The following is a 27,047-nucleotide window of genomic DNA, read 5'->3' as shown; positions in this document are numbered from 1 at the left end:
CAATTATAAGGAAAAGAACCTGACTAATCATCATACTGCATTAATGCAGAGATAGCAAAGAGCAAACCATTATGCCCCACGTTTTAGGAAATGATAAGTGTTGATAAAAGGCACTGTATCTCCTTAACACAACTTTGGCTCATTTTGGCTATAAATATGCTCAAAAAATTTTTAAAGGGAGGTTTGATCATCTCGGTTTAACACCAAATTAGTTAAATTCAAGGATACCAATTTGTCCAGTAAGGAAGTATTGTTTTTACTGTGAAGTCATTGCACCTGATGTATCTCCCAGCAGTGTCATGAGTGTGGAGGAGACGCCGGGAGACAGAGGTGTAGAAGGATGTCAACTTCAAAGCAGGACCAATATCTGTTCCTCTGTGCCAGGAGAAACAGGAGGAGCACCACCAGAGCCCTACAGCTAAACTGTCAAAATCAGACTCTGTGAGGGCCTGAGATCCTTCAGGGAGACTCATCACATTCTGTGATGATCAGTGTTAGGGCCATTACTCAAAACAAGTAATGCTTTACACATTAGGCTTCACTTTTCTGGAATGGAAAGCAGTGTATATATTTTATTTAATTAGAGTAATTAGAGACCTAAAACGCATTGTCGCATATTACCAATTAACAAGGCTAGATCCCATATGCCAATACTACTGTATCCTAACAAAGACACATAAAATCTTTCTAGTGTTTAAATTTGAAGACAAAGAAGCACAAAGAAGAACCATCAAGAGCATGTCCTACTGTAGTAACATTTACAGGTAGAAATTGAGGCTACGGTGCTTCAGGCCTGAATGCTCATCACTGCTCTCAATACCAGCTGAATTTCAGGTTGTAACTGCTGGGCTGCGCTCAGATTTATCGTCACTCTGGGCTCTTTGCTCATGTATTAGCATGCTGTCTGTACAAATGCTAGCAAAGTTGTGTTAGCAATGTTATTCAGTTACATTTGTCAGTTACTTTGGAACTTATTACCCCCACGATTGGTGTTAGCACATATGGGTGCCAACCTGGGCTGTCTGTGCAATCTGAATGGGCTGCAGGTACATTTTTTTTTTTTTGGAACCAGCAGCAACAACAATGCTAGCGAAAAGCAAAACTAGAGAAAACTCAGTAAGCAAGTAATAAGGAGTAACCAGTGGTCTGCAGCCACCACCTGTAAAAGCATTCTTTTTTGTGCTTTATTGCGCTGTTGCCTCTCCAGTTTACCTGTTCTCACTTTCATTCACACCAAAGCAGGTGAAACAGCTTCACGTGCTTGCTAACTGGACAGATTGGTATCCCTGAAGTTTAACTAACTTTTTGTTACACTTTGATGATCGAGTGTCCTCATAGATTTTTTTGACCAGTTTAGAATTTCTAACAACATTGGACAATATTTTTGATTAATGCACTCTTTTCAGCCTTCCAGCAACAAGCATCAGTTCATTTCTGTACGGTCAGAAAACTTGGTGAAACCCATTTGAGTTTTGTCATTTATCATAGTAGACACCAGAGGTGTGGACTCGAGTCACATGACTTGGACTCGAGTCAGACTCGAGTCATTAATTTTATGACTTTAGACTTGACTTGAAAAAATGTTCTAAGACTTGTGACTTGACTTGGACTTTTACACCAATGACTTGGGACTTGAATTGGACTTGAACCGGTTTACTTGAAAAGACTTGATATTTTACCCCAAATATAAAATTTAACATGCATATTATATAGAGATTGAAAATGTGACGTCATTCACGGGTAGAACCGCAAAGGATTCTGGGAACTCGTGGCAAGCGGTAGTAGCGCACGCAGGCTTTCAATTGAAATCAGTCACACAGCGATAAAAAGAAACACAAAAATGTCAAGAAGCTGTTGTATTATTAACTGCAATAGCCGGTCGCATGACAGCCACGGGAAGCCGACGGGTAAAGAGATCGGTTGTTATCGGATTACGTCGTTGAAGAGAAATTGTTCGAGCCATGTTTCCGAAGTAACAAAGACAAGAGGGATGGTCTGGATTGCAGCCATTCAAAGATCAAATATAACGTCCCAGAACACTCCAGCTCACAGGTTAGTCTGCTCCAAGCATTTCCACGAAGGTCAGTGTCTTTTAGTACTTAATACGTCATTTTCATAACATAATTAGTGATATAGGTTACAAGCAAGTCTGGCGCTGAACAGAAATTGTCGCGCTATGCTCCTTTGTTTATTGTGCATAAATAGTGAATTGTCCTGACACAATATTGCGTTTCGCTTCTGTTATTATGGTACATTGACAAAAACATATACTTTTATTCACAGGATAAAACAGGTTTTTTGTATCACTAATTGCCCAGTACGATTACAGCATACAGTATTATTGTCACTGCTACATTTCTGTGACGCTACCAGAAATTATTTCCACTACTAATTAATTACCGTTGAGCTCAAAGGTCCTATTAATAAACGGTTAAGGAATGTGTATTTATGACGACGATTTGTGAGACTGGTAAACTTATGATACGTACGATGGTCTTTCGTTCTACACGGTGCATTTCAAGGTCCTGCACCCATCCGTCGGTAAACTGTACCTGGGCTTGTTGCAGTGACCGGAAGTTACTAAACTTCATGAGTGTGTGCACTCACTCCAAGAACCGTATGATTATAAATATGCATATAAATATGCTAAGATGAGATAGCTGACTTCATCTAACTAGCAAATGTTTTCCAGGCTACGTTGGTGATTCAGTTTTTTTTAATATGTATGATATTTTTGTCATGCGATTTTAAAGCCGGTCCTACAACCGCATCCAAGAATAACATGCAGCTTATCACAGAACTGTCGGTGAAAATTATTCTTGGAGCTAGGTTTAATTGAGCTGCATTTTAAAGAGGTGCAATTTCACAATTTGTGTATATTTTCTAAGTTCACTATTTTGTCATGTGTTGAGAAAAACACAGATTAAAAAATTACATGGTCTAATATTTACATTTAGCATAACTGCAACATTATTTTTTCGTTTTTTTTTTTTAAAGACTCGAAAGGACTTGAAATTCAAAGTTTCAGACTTGTGACTTGACTCGGACTTTTACACCAGTGACTTGAGACTCGACTCTGACTTGCCTGACATTACTTGAGACTTGACTTGAGACTTGAGGATAAAGACTTGAGACTTACTTGAGACTTGCAAAACAATGACTTGGTCCCACCTCTGGTAGACACTATATATATATTACACCTGTCAAAGTTCTGTTTCTCTTATAATCACGTGAAGACTGGTTTCAAGACTTTCAATGCATTGTGTAAGCAATTTAAAACATATTCCCAAGGTTTTCTTTTTCCTCTTTAAAAACACTAAATGTTTGGGTTATTTTATCTAGGTCGCCATAGCTTTAAAAAAAAAAAAGCTCTTTAATAGACAAATCAAAGACTTCAGAGCTTCCAAAAGTGAATCCATTTCACTGCAAACCTTTATAATCAATGCATAGCCACACCGAGATAATGGACTTTTGAAAAAAAAAGGGGGTGAAAAAAGTAGAAGAAAAAAGGAAAAACTAGGCACAGTTCATTGGAATGGATTTAGCTATCTCAAGCAAGTTTCAAGTCTTTTGATTTCCATGCAGCATCTTTGCATGAAAAGCATGAATAGCTGTCTGGAGGGCAGGGACCAAATTTAAAACACTGTGTGTGCTTTGAAAAATGGTTGAAAATTGCATTAAGCCTGCACAAAACAGGTTACTTCTATAGATCTTGTACATGTTTTCATATTGTTTAAATGCGTATGTCCTTTAGAGGAAAAAGTAACTACAGCTGCAGTTGACAGACAAATGAAGATTTAAAATAAATGAAGGGACTCTGCAGGCCTCCTGTGTTGTAATTCCTCTGCTTCAAATCATAAATACAATGAAAAGAAAGAGAGGAATGATGTAAGGCCTAGAAGTCATCAGTCAGACTGACAACCTTGAAATGGAACAATACCGTTGTCTCCACCCCTCCTGAGCTGCAGATTGTTTTAGTATTTGTTAAATAACTCTTGCATTCATGAGGCTGCTTCCGAGTGCTCGTATACTGTGGCAATCAGGGGAATGTTAAAAATGACTGTTAATCTGTTCGTTTCAGACCACAGCGCTCGCTCATTACAATCGAGGTTCCGAGTAGAATAAATGCAAAAAACAATGATGTGCCCTTTATGCTAATGCATCTTTATCTCACAGCAAAACAAATATTTAATGTTTGAGATATTATAATATAATGACTCATTATACCTGAAGTCATGCTAAAAATAAAGTACATCTTCTTTAAATTCTAGAGTTTTACTAATGAAGACATAATAAAAAGTTATATGTCCTTAGCAGCTCTTAATATGAGATAAATACAACCTCAGGTGGGCTACAACACTTGAAATATTATACTGTGTTGTTATTTACTAAACTGTGATTAAGCAAAAAGGGAGAAGTAATGAAGTGCAGCCTTAGTCCTTCCACAGGAAATAAAAGGGTAGGTAGCTAATCAAATGCACTTGATTCATTAACTGTCAGCAAGTATGTGGACTTCTATAATAACAGGAGTTTTGGCAGTTTTCTTTTCTCAATTATTCAGGGACCAGCAAACACCAGCAATCCGTTAACAGAATACCAGTTTTCCCAGGAGTGGACATCCCAGCTAGTTCATGTTAAGATCATAATGCTCAGAGGAACTGCAAAAACCCACAAGTTACATCTCACACTCTACATGCCTCAGTTAGTATGTTAAAAGTTAAAGGTTTTGGGCAGAACAATTCAAAATAAGACCAATGAAGTATGGCTTGTTTGAAAGGATGTTTCAGGACATCTTAGCTTTGCTGCATTGCATCTGAATGAACAGCAAGACTTCTGGAACAATATCCTTTGGACAGATGAGGCCTGTCATGGTTACTGATGCTGGACTTATTAGGCAGGACTCTGTACTGTGCAGTCAAACAGTTTATGTACAGCACTGGTGGATAATATACATATATACAGTGATGAAGGGAGAAAAGGTGCCAGGGATTCCAAGGGCAAGTCCGGGGCGGAGAAAGAGGGGTTTGGGTTTGTTTTGCAGCCACAGCAAACTGGTCACCTTGCAGTCAATTCCTCTGGATACCAAAGTATTCTAGAGTTGAATGTGAGGTCATTTGACATCTGACAACTAAACCTTGGCCAAAATTGGGTCATGAAATAAGACTACGATCCCAAGTACACCAACAAGCCTGCAACAGAATGATTTAACAGGAAAAGAATGAATGTGTTGCAATGGCCCGGCCAAAGTTCAGACCCCAAACTGATTGAAATGCTGCGCAGGAGATGTGCATAAATTTACAAACCACAGTGAACTAATGCAATGTTGTAAATAAGTGTGAGCAGACCACAACAATGTGAGAGTGAAAAAGTCCTTCAAAAAATAGTTACTTCAAATCACTGCTACTGCTAAAAGTGGCTCTGCAAGACATCGAATCATGGGGTGTACTTACTTTTCACAGTTCTTTGGCTTTTTTTTTCATGTGTAGTTTGTCTCAGGTCCTGTTTACCTTATTTTAAAACCTGTTAAGGACTAGAGTTTTTTTTTTTTAGTTTTTCCAGATATGTAAAACCTGAGAGTGTACTTTCATTTTACCATGGCTGTAACTGAGTTTAAAAAAATGTAATATTATTTAACGTGATGTCATGGTCAATTGGGATAAAATGTGATGAGCGAAGACATTTGAACGACTCAGCATTGATTCCCTCTACATACTGCTGCCAGTATATGAGTACAGTCTAGTTTAAGAGAGTTCATAATGAAGCAGTAGTTTATTTTACTCTCAGTGGGCAGTGAGGGCAGTATCTGGCCAGTTTCTCTGCTATGAGGAAGATAAATCAAAGGAACAATAACAAAAATGACCACAGACCTCTCTGGGACCAGGCTGAACTGCTAAATGTGATAAAGGTGAGGCCTGACGAGCTCTGAGCCAATGGCAGTGCAGTTCTCGGCGTAATAAATTTAACACAAATTGCTTGCTTTAATTGGGTTCGTGATCTGTGGACTACAGTGTCAGGAGCCTCCAGTAAAAAGGGCTGACAAATGAGACACACCGATTTCTAGCACCGTTTAGTGTCGTTATAAAGACTGGGAAAATATTGGAGATGTCTGCAGAAAGAGAAAGGCTTTGTATCACCTGGATGGGGAAAACCGGGCAGGAAATACTTTGATTTGTAATAAAGACATGTGGACCCGGAAAAAGATCCTGAATTAGTCTAACAAACTTAACTAGCGGTAATAAAACTGTTTGTGTTCTCATTATCTGCAACATTATTGTATGTTGTAGATAATGATGTCAGCGAGAGACCAGAAATGCAATTAAGAGTTCTGCAAGCAAGTATAGTACAGTCATTCTTCTGGATCTTTTCTATTTAGCTGTGAGCAAGGCACCACAATAGAGCTTCCTGCACTCCATCCTTGTATTTTGAAGCACAGTTGATTATGTTATTGACTTCTTATATTACATCTTGAGCAGAGCTGATACTCAGTATGAGTTCTAGACATAATTTTAAGGTACTCTGTGAAGTTTCTGGCCTCTAGTAGAGATGTGAACCAAAGTTTTACGAAGATTTATATTTAGCCATTCGACTGTGCCGATGGTGTGAAGGCTTCAGACTATTCCTTTGATCTACAACTGAAGGTAATGTAGCAAGAAATATAGCAAGGAGTGAGCAAAGGCAATAAAAAGGAGGACTGCAAAGTCTAGTGCATAAATATGGAAGCAAACACTGCATGTAAAATAATGTTTTTGTAAAGATTTTACAAAGTTTCATGAAGAAAGAGTGCACAGTGCACCTTTGCCTTTAAGTCCAGTGATTGCTCTAAGCGATTATCAGCATTCAAAGCAGTTCAAACAAAGAACCTGTAATCCTGTAGATTAGTTTCATAAGATGTGGTAGATTATTTTTACAAGATGACGGTATAATCATAGTCTGAAAAAGTGCATAATTTTAGAAAAGCTTACTCTTTGTGTGTTTTTTTATGAAAGAAGAATGAAAACATTTCTGAAAAGTCAGTGTGGCGAGACCTAGAATAGCAAGCAGGAGCTACGTCGGGGACATAATGACACGCACCAGCTGGGGTTGCGGAAAACAGCTTGTACTCCTACATCCAGAATCAGCGCGGCCACAGTGTGACAGACACAGGATCACACAGATGAGAAATTCAGTCAGATGTTGAGGAAAGTTGTGAAACTTTTGTGTCATTTTGTGTCACTCCAGACTTTAAAAGTTTGTCTTTGGACACTTGCTGTGTTTTTTTTAATCATTTTCAGTTCAGTCCTAGTACCTGACTGTTTTAAGCCTCTTAAATCTTTTTTTTTTTTAATCTATGAACAAAGAAAAAGCCTAGTTTGACAGGCATACTACAGCATAAAAATAATAGTGCTATTAGCAAAAAGCCTGACATATCTTGCATGGTGTGGAGCACATCCTTAAAAAATTTGACGAAAGTAGACAAGTGAAGGAAAAGCAAAAAATGTCAGACCTAAAACCTATCTACAGCAGATGAACAGTATCAGAAAGTCATGTTCATAAAAAATAGGGAAAAAATCCAACACGGGAGACCTGACACAGGACCTGAGAGAAGCCTCTGACCCTTCACGCATCTACTGTTCAGCAAAGCATAATCAGAAATGGTCTCAGTGGAGGGGTGTCTGTCAAGAAGCCACGTGTAGGGAATATGTCTGTGAAGGTTCTCAGTCATCCAGATCATCGTAGTCAAGGGAGCTTTCAACGAAAAGCATCTGGACTTCTTTAAGTTGCTTGAAAACGTTTCACCTCTCATCCGAGAAGCTTCCGAACTGAAGAAGCTTCTTGGGCTGGGTTATGCCAAATTACACAAGAACTGGACCAAAAACCAGTGGCAGCAGATGGAGTGATGTGAAAATCTTAATCATCAAAATCATCATCAATACATATGCAGCACTGTGAAGCACTGTCAGGGTTTTGCTCTAAACTGGGTCTAAACTTCAGTAGTGATCGGGATCTTACTGGTAGAATCATGAAGCCAGCAAAGTAACCTCTGTGCAATGTTCCACCATGCAATACCATATGGGAAACATCTGATTGGAAATAAGGGGTGCCTTGAGACTGTTGCAAACGACCGTATGATATTTCTAGTCTTTGTGCACCAGATATGAAAGTGTATTCAGTGTATAGACCCTTTTTCCCCAAAACCCGTAAACCTGCATAAGCTGTATATAAAAATGTATGGTGATGATTTGTAAACTATATAAACCTTCCCTATGCTCAGCTGAAATTAAATAAGCCTAATGGAACTACTGTGGTGCTGTAGTAGCAGCAAAAGTGTCCAAACTTTCAATATGGCATGACGCACTGGGTCAAGTTAGTTTCATTCAGTCAATCATTCATTCATTGGTAGTAAAATAAAGGGGAAATAAAAGGTACTGGCCATTATTGTCCCAACACGAAGACATGGTATTACAAGCAAGACAGACCCACAAGTGGAACCAGCAAGTAAAAAGAAGTGTTCCTCCGCCCTGAGGCCCAGCTCAATGTCAGTTTTATACAACAACACACACTTGCACACCTGCACACAGACATGCATACGGAGTCTAGACTGGGTCCTGGGGCAACGAGGGATGCGATAAAGAAATCTCTGTCCAATGATATCTTCCACTGATAACTATGTGTGAAGGTCATTTGTCCCCTGCGTTGGCAAGACTCAATAAATCACAGTGGAATTGGCATGATGGTATTCGCGTAGGCAGCTACTGCCTCCCAGTCTTTCCACCCTTCCATCTTCTCCTTGTCGCCAGTAACCCAAGCAGATGTGTACGATAAATAATGACACATCTGGGCAATTTCATCTGTTACAGTATAGTTGGAGCAGACATTCCATGGTCACTATCCTGTGAGACGACTTCATTTTTTTCTGCCTTCCAGTATTTTGACATTTCAGTGTAGTGAGTTATGGGAACCTACCTTTATTCTGGCTACAGTTCTTTACTTGGCTTTTGACATTGTAGATAATAATAATTGTTCATTTGATGATTATTCCCACATTCACTTCTTATTCATGCTTGTTTAGAATCAATTGCAAAACGTTTGACTGTTTATAAATATTGCAGGGAAAAGTTAATACACCTAAAATGTATTTTAGACATCACTTGATAGCAATTTCTTGTATGTATACAGCACACATATGCCTTTCCTTCTATTTCTTGGCTACAGGCAGTTGCCAGGCAACCAGCAGAGACTCTGGGAGGTTACTGATGCCGGCCAAGAAAAAGTTGCACACTGAGCATTGGAGGTCCTACTAACCAGAATTTTGAAACTAAGCTAAACTAACTGGCTGCTTGCTGCAGCTCCGTTTTTTAACAGCCAGAGAGCAGTTAAGCATATTTCCCAAATGTCAAAGTATTTCATTAACAACTGATGTCAGATGCTTGCTAAAATTAATATGCTTCTCCACAAGTTGTCATGCCAAATGTGACATCTGTTATTGCAGTTTTGGAAACCAGTGGTGAGACATTTTTGTGCACCTTTTTTCGTGCGAACCAGGGGATATGATGCGTTTTGACAGCGAGCACTGATGTTAGGACTTACACTTCACTGAGCAGAAGGCCAAAAAATAAAAAAATCACAATTCCAGGCTCAAGGATGATCTAAAACATTAATGCATTTCACTAAATGAGCTGCTCATTGTAAAGAATCGCTTTCTAGATTATCTATTAATAAGGTTGAATCTTAAATCAGTCCTTTATTTAACCTCTTCACTGTGATGCTTTCGCTGCGTTTCACATAGAGGACAAAGACACGCCAAAGGCATGAAACCAGGCTGAACCAAAATTGTTTTCTCACATTCTTATGCAGATTGCAGTTACATGCGTGTGTGTGTGTGCGTTGTGCATACACATGTGCACACATCTGCTTGTGCATGTGTGTATGAGTGTGTCCCTGTGCGCGCCCAGGCACAACACTCATAACAAGTGAGCGTGCGTGTGTGTGCATGGGGTGTACTTATAAGAGCAGCAGGTTTGGCCCCCGAGGCGATGACAAAGCGATCAAACTCTATGTGTCACATATAAATTGCTTTGACCTTTTTTTCCTCTCAGACTCATGGCTCGATGGCAACAAGGGACATTTTACCCAACTGGAAAGAGTGCTCAAGTCTGCAAAACATGAGGAAATGGCAAGCGAGGAAATTAACAGTGGTAAGTGTTTGTCCTCTACGGGGTCAAAACGCACCACTTTGTTCCCTTGTGTTTATGCTTTGCCAATTTTTCAAGAAGACATCTGAAAAAGCTTACACGTTGATTTCAACACTGTGTTCTGAGAGAAAATTAAATTAGTATACAGACTGCATGATTGTGGACAACAAAATGTTCCTCTGTATTTCAAACTCTTGCTGTTGCCAAGCAGACAGGTCAGCAGTGTTCATTCATTTGCAACAGAGCTGCCCACTTATGTAGCATTTGCTATTATACCACTTAAACCCATTAAGCAGAGTAGCCATTTTGTTTTGGAGCCCATGGTTGTCACACTCTTGACCACTTTCATACATTTCAATTCTTGATGGCCGCATAAGTAGCCTTCAGAAATGAACTTGTTGTCTATGGTGGCCATCTGGCCAAAAGTCATGTATATAAATGGACCTGGAGACACTTGACTTCTGTAGCTATCAGCCGTGATTACTCTCTTGGCCTAATACAATATTCATGCATTAGAGAGGGCTTGCATTACTTTCTTTCTCCTCCTCACGCTGCCATCGGTAATTGAAATTTCTGAAGTGCGGCATGTTTAATAATGGAATTAATTTCCCGTGCAATGTGTATGTGATTGGCCATGCACAAGGAGCTGGGAGAGCCGGCTCCATTTCAAGGAGAAAAAGGCAGACTGTGCCATATTGCTAGATTTATGAATTTATGACAGAAGGAATGATAGTCACATTATTTAAGATTACATTTATGATGATCATATTTAATTCTTTGCTATATAATACTGTCATGAGGACACACGTCTAATACAATTTGACTTTATTTTTTATTCCAGCAGCATAAACAGCTATTATAGGCAAAGGCAGCAGTGTGTGACCGCTGCTGTTTCGGACGGGTTTTGTTTTGGGTTTTTTTTGCTTTTTTTCACCCCCAATACAACAAACATCAATTGCGTGAGGAAAGAAAATGAAAAACAAGCTATAAAGGAGAACATGAAGAAACTAGAAGAAAGGCACAAAGTTATGAGGAGCACTTTAAAATAAATGTAGCAGATGTGGGCGAGAGACCGAGCCTCGTGTGAAGGCTAATGATCAAGCTGGTTTGACTTTTCAAGCAGTTAATGTGGAACAGACTGTTTCTGGCAAGACAAGTCCAAATGACAGGCCATCACAGCAAAAAGAACAAAGGAGGAGCTCTCCTAAGAAAAGTGTTCATGTGGGAATAGTCATGTTTGGAATCTGTTTGGAAGATTTTCTGGATACCTTTGTTCCCCACCCACACTCTGATTGGAAACCTCTTGTCCTTAAGGCAGCTCCTCCCTGTTTGCTAGTTAAACCACAAATAAGATGAGCGCTTCTAAATATCACAGTATAACATAATGATTTTCATGCATTGATTTGTTAGGAAAACACTGGACAAGCGCACAATTAATTTTCCTGCTTTACAGTTGACAGCAAGGGTTGAGGCTGGCACAAGGGGAGGGGTCAGTGCAATGAGAGTGTAATGGAAACAGTGTGCTCAGCACAATAATGCTGTATGTCCCGGCCTGGGCATATTAGACTAATGAAATGTTCACAGGCTGTAATTGGTGTAATGAGAGGGCAGACTGCGACGAAGGGTGAGAAACATAGGGCCGCAATTAAGGGCTGCAGAGCAGAAAGTAGAGAAGGTATAATTTAAGAAATTAGAAAAGTTGGAACTTTATATTTCCACAAAAGAAAATAGGTTCAGTAGCTGAGAAAAATAGTACAAAATGTCCTTTGGAGAACAATTTTGTACTTCAATCAATGATCAGACGTGAACATTACTCAAATTAGCCAGAGGTGATTATTCGATATGGGAACATCTGATAATTGAATTTTCCAAATTCCCACAAAAAACTGCTGCACTTCTTTATAATTTTGTCATTCAATGGCTTTCACTAAACATGTCCTGAGTACTTCATTAAAGCACGAAAATTATGGTTTTTGAGACAAGACATTTCTGCTCATGAAACAGAAAAAGTCATATGGTCGTACAGTCGTATTTAGCGACTTGAAGCTACAGCATAGTAATTTCCACCAAATAACCACAAATCTTGCAACTATAAAAGGTACTGCCCACACGCTCTCTGACAATTTCACAATTCGGGAATGAACATAGACTACCAACAAACACTGACAAATCATAAAATGCAAGGATGCCGTGAGGAACACAAATAATTTAGTACCAGAATGAGTGGGAGGAGGAGAGCAAGAGCAAGAACAAAACGAGAAAGACAAAAGGTGAGAAAGCATCAAAGAATGACGAGACTGGGAGAGAGCGAGTTAAACCGAGACGTTTGTGGGCAAAGTGAGTTCAATTCAAATACCCAATGATTACGTCTCTTAACATGTCAAGTACATTTCCATTTAAAGTGCTTGCTTAAACACCCATGAAGAGGTGCTCTACGGGCGTGCCGCACACAGTAATAGCTGGAGGTCTCCTAAGACCCTCAAGCCTTGTAATGGCCATGTTCTTCCTCAGCACCTTGCCTCTCTGTCACAAACAAGCAGTGTTGGGACTAACGCGTTATTAAGTAACACGTTACAGTAACTACGTTATTATTGTGGTAACGAGCACGGTAACTAGTTATTATGCCAAAACCAGTAAAGCGTTACTTGTAATCCGATTATTTTTTTCAAGTAACGAGTAAAGTAAGGGATTACTATTGCAAAAACGGTAATTAGATTACCGTTACTTTCCCGTAGGAACGCTGCGTTACTGCGTTATTAAAACCGTGATTTTTTTTGCAAGAATGTCTCATGACAGTGACGTAAGCAAGGAAAAGGGAGGCAAGAGGAGAGACCCGAAGTGGCCGCTGGTCCGAGAGTGTCAGGTGAACTGAACTTCAGGTAAGAAGTTATAACCTGCAGTCCATCTGGGTCAGATATGAACCAAGTTTAGGTGGAGTTTATTTTATGCTGACTTTTTCGTACTGCGTGCTAGCTAGCATGACGGAGTTTCTATACAGCTGGGTGGTGCTATGTTACTGGTGTTGAACTTTATTTTGTTCATAAGGTTAATTATTAGAGTTTCCAACCGTCCCATAAAAAACAGAATTTCTTGTATTCAGAGAAAATATTACGGGTTTCTTATTGAGGTGAAAAGGAACATTTTGTCCCAGACTTCAGCTACAATGAAAAAGACACAAAGCTGGAGTTATTCTGTGTTTACGCTGCACAGCTGCCTCTTCTTCTCTCATCCTCTCACCCTCCCTCTCCTGTTTCTACTATATCATGAAACTGATCAATGATCAGCTGATCAGCTTTTCTCTCTTGTGGGTGACTGTAGCTCAGGTGGCAGAGCAGGTCAGCCACTAATCAGAAGGTCGGTGGTTCGATCCCAGGCTGCCTCCTGGCTGCATGCCAAATATCCTTGGGCAAGATACTAACCCCATGTTTGCCTACTGGTGGTGGTCAGAGGGCCCGGTGGCGCCAGTGTCCGGCAGCCTCGCCTCTGTCAGTGCGCCCCAGGGCAGCTGTGGCTACAATGTAGCTTGCCATCGCCAGTGTGTGAATGTATGGGTGAATGACTGAATGTAGTGTGAAGCGCTTTGGGGTCCTTAGGGACTAGAAAAGCGCTATACAAATGCAGGCCATTTACCATTTTATTTATCGCCCACTTTGCGCCAGAAAGAGGAAACCAGCGGATGTTGCGGTAAACAACAGCAGCACGTTTAACCTTGATCAGCTGTTGTTAGAATTTATTTAATATTAATTTCTACTATCAGCTGATGTTTGCTGGAGCCACAGCTGTAAACCTGCTGGTCATGATATGGTTTGGTTATGTGATGAGAGGGAAACATGAAGATGAAACCAGGAGATGTCCTTACTGGATCATCAGAGCTGTGATGGAGAAACAGGTTTACCTTTTGGTGACATGAATGAGTTGAAGGGAAGTTATGAACTGTTTCTGAGAGACAAATAACACCAGGATCCTTTTCTAAGTAGCTGACAGCTGGTAACTGTGCAGGGGCGGGTCTAGCAAAGTGTTGCCAGGGGTCCATGTAGGGCATTAAAAGGGAAAGGGGGGCACAAGGAAATACTTTCTTATTCTCATTTAAAATGTCTCACTTTTAAAAAAGATTGATACATATATACCATCAGAACAGTGTACATCACTGTCACAACAGTGTTTGTTTTCATTCAAAGGCTTTATGATTTTTCCTATAATGGTGGGACGGTCTCTAGTCAAAATGCCTGGGCCAATTTTTTGTCCCAGTCGAGCTCTGTATGCAGCTCATCTGCAGTCTGGTGTTACCTACATCTTCCTATTCAGAAGGCAGAATTTCCGAGTTCTGAGTACAATCGAAAGCACCACGACTGCAGTTTTTGTGTTGGATGTAAAAAGCAGGCTAGGATAGAATCAGGCGTGGGATTTCTCTCGTGGAAATGTGCACATTATTTTTTCCTTTCTATTGGTAGGTGGCACAGTGCACTTGTAGCAAGTAAGCAAGCTAGAAGACTGGCAATCTTGCTGGGTATCCAGTTACGGAAGCAACACATTAACAAGAGAATTCTGAGTAAAACCAAAGTTACTTTCCCTAGTAACTAGTTACTCTGAAAGTAACGAGTAACTTGAAGTAACTGAGTTACTTTTGATAGAAGTAACTAGTAATGTAACTAAGTTACTAATTTAAAGTAACTTACCCAACACTGCAAACAAGGATGCAGTGGACTCAAGAGCAGACTCAATTGCTCGAACTATGTGCAATTTATTGAAAGGAAAAAGAACTTAAACAAGACTAGGTCTAACAGAAATCATTCGCAGGAGCTGAGGGAGGCCCGAGGGCGGAGAAACAGACGTTGAACACAAGGAGAACACGGGCGGGAACTTCTGCAAACACAGGAGAAGGGTTTAACTGAATGGGAAACAATTAAAGGGCAGAGGTGAGTGGTACTAGTGGAGAGTCTTGTGCTTACTTGAAAACACGGGCTAAGGGGTTGCCGTGGGAGCGTCCCAGGGATGGTTGAGAGTGTGGGGAAGCTGGTCCAAGTTCCAAGGTGTCCAGGGAAGTTGTAGTACGGGCTGGAGGGCAGGCTGAGGAGAAGGTGAGTGGGTGGTCCTAGGGTTCTAGGCAGACTGGAGAACGGGATGGAAACAGAACCAGCGCTGCTGATAACGGGTGATGAATCACGGGTGGTAGCAGGACGAACTGGCGAGGAGTGGCAGGTAGTGCCGGCTTAAAAACCCTCTAGATGGAGCCCCGGAAATTGGAAGCAGGTGATGAGCTGTCCAACTCCACCCCAGGGGACGGACAACAGGAACCTGGACCACACCCGACCAGACACTCCCACAGCATATGACACTCTCTAGCTCTGCTTTAAACAGTGTAATGTGTCTGTGCAAATGTAAGTCCAAAATTCCCTTTTCATTATCTTGGTTTAGTTCTCCATCATGCCCTTAAAGGCAAATGGAATAAAATCATCATTTTACTGAGCTCCCCCTTAAGGTGGTCTTCTTTAGCAGCACTGCAACGTTTCCAGTCATTGTTATTTTTTTGTGATTCATGAAAGTCCAGTTCTGACCACTTGCATTTGGGAGTCCATGATCCATGCCGGACCCCCTCTGCTGTGACAAACAGACAATGCCACCCTTCAAATCGCTGGGGTGAGCAAAGATTGTATTTGTGCGGCTTTTCAGCGTCAGCTTTTTTTTCTCTAAATGTACTTCGTCAGAAGCCTCATGGGGGAGATTTTGTGCAAACCACACTGTCACAGGCATTCATGTGCTTACACTAATGACCCAGTGCAATTTAACACTGCTGTTTGATCCATGGGTTGAAGCTACAGTTATGTTCCCCTAATGAAAGTTGGGTGAGTTTTATATTTGCTTGCTTTACTTATTCTCTGAGGAAGTTTGAGGTCCGTGCAAATGGTCAAAAAAGGAGTTTCAGTGACCCTGCTGGCCATCACAATATGCCTGATAGGCTGAGTCTTTATTGTTTCTGTTGTATCTGCTCCCTCTTCAGCACATTTTGAGCATTTTAAGGACATTTCCTATCACTGTTACACAGATGACATTCAGTTGTTTATCTCTTTTAAGTCCCAAGAGGTCACACATCCATGCATACTGTAGGTGCTTAGACTCAGTTAAAAAGTGGATGGCTGATAATATTCTCCAGTTTAATGAAAAGAAAAGAAAAGAAAAGTCCTTGTTTGTGTCTCCAAAAGATTTCTGTCTGAGATCATAGAAAATCAAGGTCCCCTTGTCATGTTTTGGTAAATCTTCCATCAGCAACCTTGGAGTGACTCTTGATGCTGCTCTCACTTTAGATGCTCACATTAAACCTCTGGTTCACTCTTACTTTTATCACATAAGAAATATTGCCAAGTTGAGTTCCTCTGTGTCACACACCGACTTGGAGATTGTTATTCATGCCCCATCATGTCTGGATTACTGTAATTCATTGTTCACTTGTCTTAACAAAACCCCACTGGAATGTCTGCAGGTTGTTCAGAACTTCAATAATTCAGCGAGTAAATGGTAAAAAGGTAAATGGCCTGTATTTGTATAGCGCTTTACTTAGTCCCTAAGGACCCCAACGCGCTTTACACTACATTCAGTCATCCACCCATTCACACACACATTCACACACTGGTGATGGCAAGCTACATTGTAGCCACAGCTGCTAATCCAGCAGTAGCTAATCCAGTTTCACCGGCTCCCCATCAAGATCACTTTAAGATTCTGGTTTTGACTTTGAGAGCTCTGCATGGACAAGCACCAGCATACATCAGTGATCTTTTACATCCATACAGCCTGAGCAGGACCCTGAGGTCACATGATCAAGGCCTGCTGGCTGTGCATCATTCAAGGCTGAAAACTAAAGGACACTGAGCTTTAAAACTGGAAGAGTTCCAGGATTTCACAGGAGCATTACCCTGATGTGGGCATCAGCAAAATTCAAATCAGGTATGTTTTTTTTTTTTTTTTTAATGGAGAAGATGAGGAACTTAATGATTGAACCTTTTATATTTACTCCACTACAGTATGCTGACTAGCCATTTGCTGACTTTGTTTGTATTTGTTGTTGTTGTAAAGATTGTGTGAAGCAGATCAGAGCTTTTGTTCCCCAAACAGGTGAAAGTGATGCTGAACACAAACAGGAAAACTTGCAGACCATTAAACCAAAACAATGAGGCGAACGATACTAAAACAGAGGTAAAATGCAGTGTTAGGTACTATTTCTCTAATTAGATATATTACGCATAACATAACTCGGACTTTAACGTAGTATGATGTGTCTCTACATAGAAAGGACCCACATGGCTTGTAGTATAAAGTGTTTTCAGTGACACTAGTGCCACCCTGCATCTCAGTGTGGGCAGAGGTTGGTGTAAAGACATAAAAATGTTGGTATCTCTGATATAGTTTTGATTCTTGATTGCAATGGGTGACCAAACCCTAGAGGAACAACTGACACATGCTGACCCAAACAGATCTCAAACCTAGGAATGGTTTTAGCTCACTGAGTCCACCTGAAAGGGGCAATGCTCGTTTGACCCACTTGTAACAGAAAGGAAACACTGACAGGTGCAGATTTAAAGCGAGAGAGTTAATGCACTGGGAAAACCAGCTGACATCTTCTCAGGTGACGGCTACAAGAAATGTGAATCAGCCTCAGCCACCTGATTTCTAAGAAAATTTAGCTTTGCCAGTGTTTCTTATTAATGTTATCCATCTCCAGTATTTAGGTTGTCACATTAACACATCATACATATTGACTTGTCACAGCAACAAAAGCAGAGCAGGTGGCCTGAGGAAAGGTGACACCAACATTAGCTGCTATTAGTGGTCACACCAGATCTAGTGAAAAAAACTGCATTAAAAAAAAGCAGAAAATGCCTTGTTAATTATCTTCTGGTGCATTATCCTTTCTTTTTAGAGAGGTTTATATGAAAATTATATAAGAAAAATTTGCAAAAATTAAAAACCATGAATTGCTTTATTTTCGATTTTTTTTTTAACTGTACACAGGTGTGGAACCACTAAGTGGATTTACCTGACCAAGGATCTGCTTTATTGCCTAGATAAAGTTTCCATTTGCAGTGAAAAACATTAATTTTTTAAAAAAGTTGAGGGAAAAAAACCCAAAATAACCAAATTTACATTAGCATGCCACATTACTGTTCATTATTTATTTGTAGACTTAATGAAACATGAAAGTTTCTTAATCCTGAAGCACATTCACACCAGCGTTCCTGCTGGCTGCATTCAGCATTGATAATCCTGGCACTCCCTGCAGGTCCGTGTATTAAAATGCACCGCTGATGTTTGCCTTTGTGGAAAGGCCTTTATTATTAAAGTGCCCTCACCTGCTAACACATTACAGCCCGTAAACAACATGAATGATGTGCTGAGCACTGCAGCCTAACACACATTTATTAAATTACACTTTTCAGCCACACATCAGCTTTCTCCTTTGATTCATTTCCATTAATGAGTTTGCTGATGTAGACTGGCATGCTGTAATGAAAAGGTAAAGACAAGCAAGCAGGAGAGCCATAAATAAGTCTCAGAGCATGAGGAATAATGACAGGAGTTTAATGTCCAATTAGATTAAAAGGCTCTCTGACACAAAAGCGGGATGCTGAGTGCACTGCTCAATGAGCCTGTGAGCGACATTGATTAACGCTAAACGGATCTATTACTCTCATCCATGGACCTGATCAACAGCTCTACCTGGCACTTCTCTAACACTATAAATGTGTGTACAGTTGTACCTGCAGCTTCGTCTTCTGCTACCTCTTCTTCCTTTGGCTGCTTCCTTTAGGGGTCGCCACAGTAGACTGTCTGCCTCCATACGGGCCTTGTATGGATTATCCTGATCCACATGTTTGATTTAGTAAATATTTTATTCGAGATACACTTAGTGAGACAATTCTCCTTATTTATCCTGTTTCAGGACAACCAAGATGACAAGCTTCCTGTAATCTTGTAGCTGGGTTGTATACTTGTACCCATATATTTCTGCAGGAAAATTTTTCTACCTATCAGTTGGGCAGATGAACTGGCAACTAATATAAAAAAAATTGTTTGTGCATTTTTCCAAAGACATGCGGGGGATTTTTTTCCCTTAATAATTCTGATGCTTGCAAAAGCAAGGTGGTTTTGGCGTCTATTTCTGCAGATATAAGAGGCAAGAGAGTTTTCTTCTTGTGAAGCCGAGGAGAGGCCTGATAACATTCCACTTTATTGGCTCTAGCTGAAAAAACATGATAGTCTGTCTATCATCATATTTGTTTTCAGACACTTGTCAGCCTCAGCTTGCATCTTCTGTTTGAGCTGAACATGAGAGAGAGGGTTGCAGAGGTGTTAAATCTGCTTTGCTGCAGGGGAAGAAAACTACCTTGTAGTTGTGGCTCCTCATTATTCTGCCAGCAGAGCTTTGCTCTGTTGAGGAGAGATAGATGGAAAGATGACAGATGCCCTCCTGTGGAGGAGTATGTCAGCACCTTTGACATAAAACACAGTCTGCATTAACATACACAGTTACCATTGTGTGATGTGCACTGCACCACGGAGATCAAAAAGGCAATATTATATAACAAAAGGCATTGTACGCGTCTAACGTTTGAGGTTTCTCTCTAGGATCTCTACAGTATTTATTATAGGTCAGAAACCATGTGTGAGTCATTAATAATATACTTGAGAGAATGTTAGATGCCTGCTGCCTGACTTTACTTTTTTATTACAATGCAAATGCGCTCTAAATCTTTTTAGAATGACATAATCATCATTGTTCTAAGGTTGATTTTCTAATAAATACAACATGTGTCATGTCCCATTTCCACAATTCATACATTGTGGGATTATTTTTCCCCCTGCCTACTGTTACACTAAACAGCAAGGAAGAAAAATTGCACTATGCTTGTGCCAAATTCAAAAAAACGAGGACTCGAAATAGAGAAGCAAAGTGATTCACAATGGGACGAACCACGCTGTGATGATAGAAAATTACAAGGAATAATATGAAGTCACTACAATGCAGACTTGCTGTTAGAGATTTTTCAGGCAACAAAACAAAACCATTTTATAAAATCACTGATTATAATTTCTAGCTCCTTGTTTTGTGTTTTGTTGGCTCGCAGCATCATTTGCAAGACTGTATTAACATTGCAATTTACAATATCATTTGTAACCATCAAATGTTTGGCATTCTGAGATGTTTTTTTCCAGTAATTGGTGGTCATATGTAAAAGGAAATATCTTCCTATTCAAATCAACATCATTAAGTGTGTTGCAGCACAGTGACAAAAAATGGTTGTTATCCGTGGAGGTTGGGAGACACTGACCCTAGTCTTCTCGGCAAGCATCTCATCAGTGATATTCCAGGTAAGTCAGAAATTCTTGTTACGTGGTTTGTAACTGTGAAAATCCATTTCACATTAAAAATGTATACAGAGTAGGCACGAACAAACCACCTCTCCGAGATAATTTATAATAAACACAGCCTGTATTCAAATTCAGATCATGTGCACTCATTTGCATATGTTATTGGTTAATTACAACATGCCAGTCACATAATGTTTTCATTACATATTTGTATCTGAAATTGCTGCTGCCACATTTTAGACTCAGAAGCCTGAAGTCATATTTGCATCAAACAGCACTGAAGAAAATTTTGTTTGGGGACAAAAATGCATTTTGTCTGGTGGTCCGTAGCACAGATAGTCTATCACACCTTTCTCCATTATTTGTGAACCAATCTAATGTCTTCATTTTTTTTAAAAATGCCCCAAGAATGTGTCTAAATAATTTTTCCTTTATAATGGCCAGCTTTGTCTTATTCCATTACACACTGCACAGCAGATAGGATTATGTCTCAGCCCAAAAGGATCCCTGTGCCTCCCCACCTCTGCCTGCAATATATTTAAGCACAGTAACATCCATTAGATTGCCGGGACCCTGAGTTTTCTAGCTGAACATTGTAGTGTAATCACATGGTCTCGTGACTCATTTCACCAGTGGTATTAATGTTGTGCCCCGTCGCTCTAGTTGCTGCAATAACTAGGGCAACTGAGACAAAGTAATCCATTTGTAACTAACAGCTACACAGTCCTAAAATATAAAAGTCTTATAAATAGCTTTGTCTAGTAAATACCTGGGTTATATTTTCACCTCCATCAGTTCTTCAGAAGGGACAATTTAGAGCTGGGAGACACAATCTCTCATCCTGGTCTACCCCGGGGTCTCATCTCAGTAGGACATGCCCTAGAAATCTCACCAAGGAGGTTTTCTAGAGGCGTCCAAGTCAAATGCCCTAACTACATCAAATGGCTCCTTTTGATGGAGAGGAGCTGTGACTTCTCCTCCTCACCCTATTTCTAAGTCTGAGCTCAGACACCTTTTGGAGGAAGTTCATTTCTGTCACTTGTATCTATAATGTTGTTCTTTTAGTCATTAGCCACAGTTCCTGGCCATAGGTAAGGGTGGGAACATAAATAAATCACTGCCTTCGCCTTAACACTCTGCTTCTTCTCCAGCACAGCAGATGGCCCAGCATCCATATCACTGCACATCCTGCACCAACTTGTCTGTCAATCTTTTGCTCCACTTTCCCCCCCACATGTGAACAAGGCCTGAAGATATTGAAACTCCTCCACCCACCTAGGATACACGGTATCAGTTGTTTTGGGGTTTTTGTTACTTTCTCAGTGTCCTCTTTCCTGGTAATGGGACAAGTCATCCCCCTCCTCCCCAGACTCTGTGGAGATCATAAATGTATTCCCTCCAACCCCTGACTATGTCCCCAGCTGAGGTCAGCAACACTTCATTGTCACTGCATATACTATTCGGCAGAACACTGCTTCCCCCTCCTGAGTCATCAGACACTTTGCCAGAGTCATTTCAATGCCAGTAGAAAGTCTTTCTCCATGGTCTAGTGTTTTTGCATCAGCCATTGCCAAAGCCACACTCCACTTGGCCCGACTCTGTCAACTGTCTCCACAGTCTCACAAGCTAACCAAGTTTGAATTAATATTCGACCTCAGGCTCCCTTCACCTCTGGTGTCCACTCTGTGGTTCAGGGCGTGCTGACCATCTGCAGATCTGCGCAGCAACCCCAGCAGTACATCTGCAAAACTCAACGAACCAAATTTCACTCAAAATGCTTTTGAAATGATAGTAGTTGAAGATTTTTCAGACCACATTACACCCAAGCCCTAGGGCCCTTTCCATAGGTTGAACACAGACCCGTGTAGTGCTGTCCTTAGGGGATAAGACCAGCAAATAATCAACCATGAGCCCCTCTAGGCTTTGCTCTCAGCCTCTCATGGGCAAGGTGATGTGCTCTGTTAATTTTCTCTTTATAGGGGTCTCGTGGCCCCGCACCTAGGAGTAATTTGCCTTGGAAGACCCTACCAGGGGGGAACTGCCCCTAACGTCATAGTCACTGAGATCACTTGGACACAGAAACCCTTCAACCACAGTAAGATGGTAATTGGTGGAGGAGCACAGAGGGGTTTTTCAGGTCTTATTCTGAACATTCCTCATTTCTGTAGCCCCAAAAAACAGGTTGATAAATTCAGTAAAAGCTATTTATTAATGAGGAGAAAAAACAAGCTAAAATATTCCTGGCTTCAGAGGTTTGTGATAATTATACATCTTCTTGTATGTCTTACCTGGACATCAAATGTTGTCTTTAAATGTCTTTAAAAAATGCCAAAAAAAAAATCATGAAATTTTAATGAATATAATTTGTGTTCTTCCTTATCCTATTAGTTTAGTTCATCTGAGAAAGCAACAAAACACTGCGGTTTAATGAGTTCTTAATGCTTTGAAAACATTTTGCAAGGCCATGCTTTTCACCTTCTGAAGACTAAATATTGAGCTTTTTTTTTTTTTTTAAATCCCTTCCCTACCGTCTGCTCAAGGGGTGCAGAAAATAGTGCACTATTAGCACTGGTGGAGCAGAAAACCATTCAGCTGCACTTTTTCCACATAGGTTTGAATCAATTTGTTTTCTCACTCTTCATAAGTGCCTCACCTAGCCAATGTTATTGCTTAATTTATTTCTTGGCAGTGGATAAAGTCACATACACACCCACACGTTTCTATATCTGGAGCTTCCTTTCCACCTCTTCATAGCATTCAAACTTCATATCACCAAGACAACGCCACTGCATAGTTGTGTGTATCTAGTTATGTGCACATAGTGTACTCAGAGAAGTTTCTTTCACTTTCTTCAGTTTTTCTTCTGCTTTTGTTTTTGCAAGAATGTAAATCTCTGACTTAAGAAATATACAACTGAAGTAAGAGTTATATCTTGCACGTTATTGGCGTGTATCGAGTCACAACACAATGTTTTTGCTGGTGGTATATTCCACTTAGAGCATCGTTGCAGAGAAGACGTAACATCCATCAAGTCTTACCTCAGCAGCGGAAGAGAAGTGGCTTTGTGAAGCAGTAAAATTACAAGTTACATTGTTCTAATATCAGAAAAACTTAATTAACTAGGTGAGCCTTAGGGGATCATTCAAAATGCCTCCCCAAGCAACAGCAGAGAGCACGAATGACCCCAAGCTACGACAGACCTGCTTACTGATACAGAAAATGTGATTGCTTTTCATATTCGAGTGAATTTTCAACATTTCCCATTTTACCTAGGGATACTCAGACTCCAAACGCATCAGAATAGGTACGGTGCAGCACGAAGGGGCCGCACGCATGGGCGTTATTAGCTAAATGAATTTTAATAAATAACACCCGAGACATAATGAAACATAAGACAATATGAAAGATGAGATTAAATGCTTGTTGAAATATGTGAGACAGATAATGGGATACGGCGGTGAAACAGATGAGTTTAAGGAGGTGCGTAATACTGCGTGTTCAATTTATATGTAAATCAAACCTCCTAATAGAATGACCTCGACCAGGTGCCAGAGGATAGGAAAACGATCCCACCCAAAAGCATTTCTGAATTTTGAAATCTCGTGAGCTTCCACTGGAACACGGTGTCAACCTGGTGCTACAATAACCCATTAGAGAGTAGGCTGATTAGATGATTTATTTTTGTTACCACACCGCACCTACAACAATCTGCACGACACATATCAGTGACAGTCTCTGCTGGGTGTACGTGTACAGGTACTTTCAGCGGGAAGCAGGTTGCTCTCTACACCTATATATGTGTATGTGTAAGGTGAATGGATATGTGACAGACATACCACCACTCTCTCCAAGTGATCTCTGTCACCTTTTTGTCCTGTGCTCATCTCAAACACAGATCATATATGTCTGTCATACCGACCCTCTTTGTTAAGGAGACGGGAGAGGATAATCAGGAGAGGACAAATGATGTGCTGCAAATCCCCTGCTGCGTGACATTTGACCGTGCATGCACTGTAGACAAGCTAGCCTGTCCTCAGACGCTGCATAGCTACAGCCTAAAATGAAAAATAGATCTGAAATTATCAGAAAAAATAGTATGCATATCTCAGCAATTTATTTAAATTAAGAGTTCTTTTAAATTATTTTATTGTGGGTGTTTTCTGTGAAGTCATTATAGTATCTCTGTCTATCAGTCACTAATGGCATGGAGCAGTGGGAGGCCAGGACACCTGCGTCTGCTGCCTGATAATGAATATGATGAAGATGGATAATACTTTACCCTGTCTGAAACCACGCTCTCAGCTAGGGAGTGATTACTCTAGTAATTGGGATCCGTGGTGGCTGCCACTGGAGATGCTTGTGATGAGGCTGTCTCAACTGCAATGTAGATAACATTTACATTATTAAAACCCAGAGACACAACACCACAAATCAGCGCTAACAACCTCAAAATCAGATTTGTGAACTTTCATTGTAGATTTATATGTATAGTATAAGAAATTCTTCCTAGAGTGAGCTTTCGGGGACTCGGTTAAGATATGTTCACATCAGGTTCAAAAAGCTTCAGAATTGATGGGCTCAGTGAAGCAAAAGAACCTAACTGATTCTGACATGCTTCACCTGGGATTTCTCTAAACTTCTCACACAGGAATCCTCTGCCACACCTGTCTGGACACAAGTGCATACTAAAAACAACACTGATATGCTAGTCATATAAAACAGACTGGAACAAAACAAAATACTTTTTTGGCCATTTGTATTAGTTGTGTTAGTCAGACAGATTGTATACGATAAACAGATATAGCCTCAATTTGATCAATTATGGGTTTGTGAAGTCTCATTTTGAGGCTCAAATCATTAGCTAATGCATCATCAGCTAATGCTAGCAAGCCTGTTTAGCAAGCTATACACTACTAACTGGTGCAAAGTAACCTTTGAGTAAAATACAGTATTACACTCTAACAAACTAGTATAGATCTAATGGGCAGGCCCTTTTCTGTGACTCAAATTAACCGTGGTGAGCCGTGGTGAGACATATAACAGTTACAGCCACCTTTGACAGCACACCTGTCACTCACAGTGGCAATACTACTAATAATGCAAAACTTTAACTCCTGATCAAATTTGAATGGGTGAAAATCACCCCCTGTACAAATTTCATGTAGGGAGGAGTTACAGATGCTAGACTCAAAGTATGTTTATTTCTGCATTGCATTTTATATTTTAAAATATACCTTGTGAATAAGGGAGTCGTCGAAATTAGCTTCTTTTTTTTTAACTGCAGCTTTGGCTAACTTTTGGGGTTAGCCTCAGGTAGCCATTTGAGGAACTGCTATTAGTGCACTGCGTCATTGGCTTCATTTTATTCTTTGTTGTCTCAGAGTATGAGCTTCTAGTTCATCTAAGAAACCCAGAGACACAACAACACAAATCAGTGTTGACCAGTTTGTGACCTTTCATTGTGTATTTGTGTGACCGCTCCACCTTAGTTTACCACAGTGAACATTCAGCTACATTAGAGCTCCATGGGTATTCTGTTATTTCTGGGGTAAAAAAAAAAAGAGAGAGAGAGATTTATGAAGATCCCAGAGTGGTCATTACCAACTGGCACCACTTTTTTTTCCATTTTAGTGCAGTTTCCCATAATTCCCAAGAGACACTGGGTGCCCTCTAGGAAGTGTCCAAGTGCATAGTGGGTGCCGAGACTAAAGAGGGGGGTGCTGTTAATGACCATCTGCTCAGAGAGCAACCTTTTTAATGAAGACGGATGTTGGGAGGATCTGACCAGGGGGCTACAGGCAGGGGTCTAATGACACATCCTTCTATGTCTGGACCTTCTAGGTTGTCTTACATGACCTGACAGCCCTCACAATCGCACTTGTACCAAAGACTTCAAACAAGCTTCCTGAAACTGCAAGTACTCACACACACTTACAAGCTTGCACTGTGTCACTTAATGGTGAATGGTGAGGACACACATCTTAAGCAGTTTAAAACTATAGTAAACTTAGACCCTATAAAGCATACATGATGAAAAAAACAACTGCTATTCAAAGCTTTTCAAAAGTAAAATGTGAGTAGAAATGCATGCTTGTATCTTGTTGTATGCTTAATTTTCATGCTGAGAAGATCAGAGGGGTCACTACAAATGTGCCCACATGAAGAGGCTCTAGGTCTGGTGCACAAAAGTATTACAAGTAAAAAGAAAGCATTAGGCTTTGTGAATGAGCCACATCATGTAATGGTTGACTAACACAGATTTAATTGGATTTCTGTTACTTAAATTAAATTCCTTTTCGCTTTTGATCCACAACTTCTGTTGCCTGATCTTCTTTTCACTCTTTGTGTTTGTATTGAAGCCTTGGGAAATGTTTCTGTTGATTGGGCAGTGTCAGAGTGAACCCTGTGATTGTGCTCGAAAGCTCAGGCCTCTTCGTCCTAGATGTGATTCCAGAGCTTCGGTGGTAATAACATCCAAAAAGGAAGGAGAGAGCTTATAGCACCAACACC

This window comes from Astatotilapia calliptera, chromosome 7 (assembly GCF_964374335.1).
Source record: "Astatotilapia calliptera chromosome 7, fAstCal68.1, whole genome shotgun sequence".
Classification (NCBI taxonomy): domain Eukaryota; kingdom Metazoa; phylum Chordata; class Actinopteri; order Cichliformes; family Cichlidae; genus Astatotilapia; species Astatotilapia calliptera.
Note: the sequence above shows the minus strand (reverse complement) of the source record.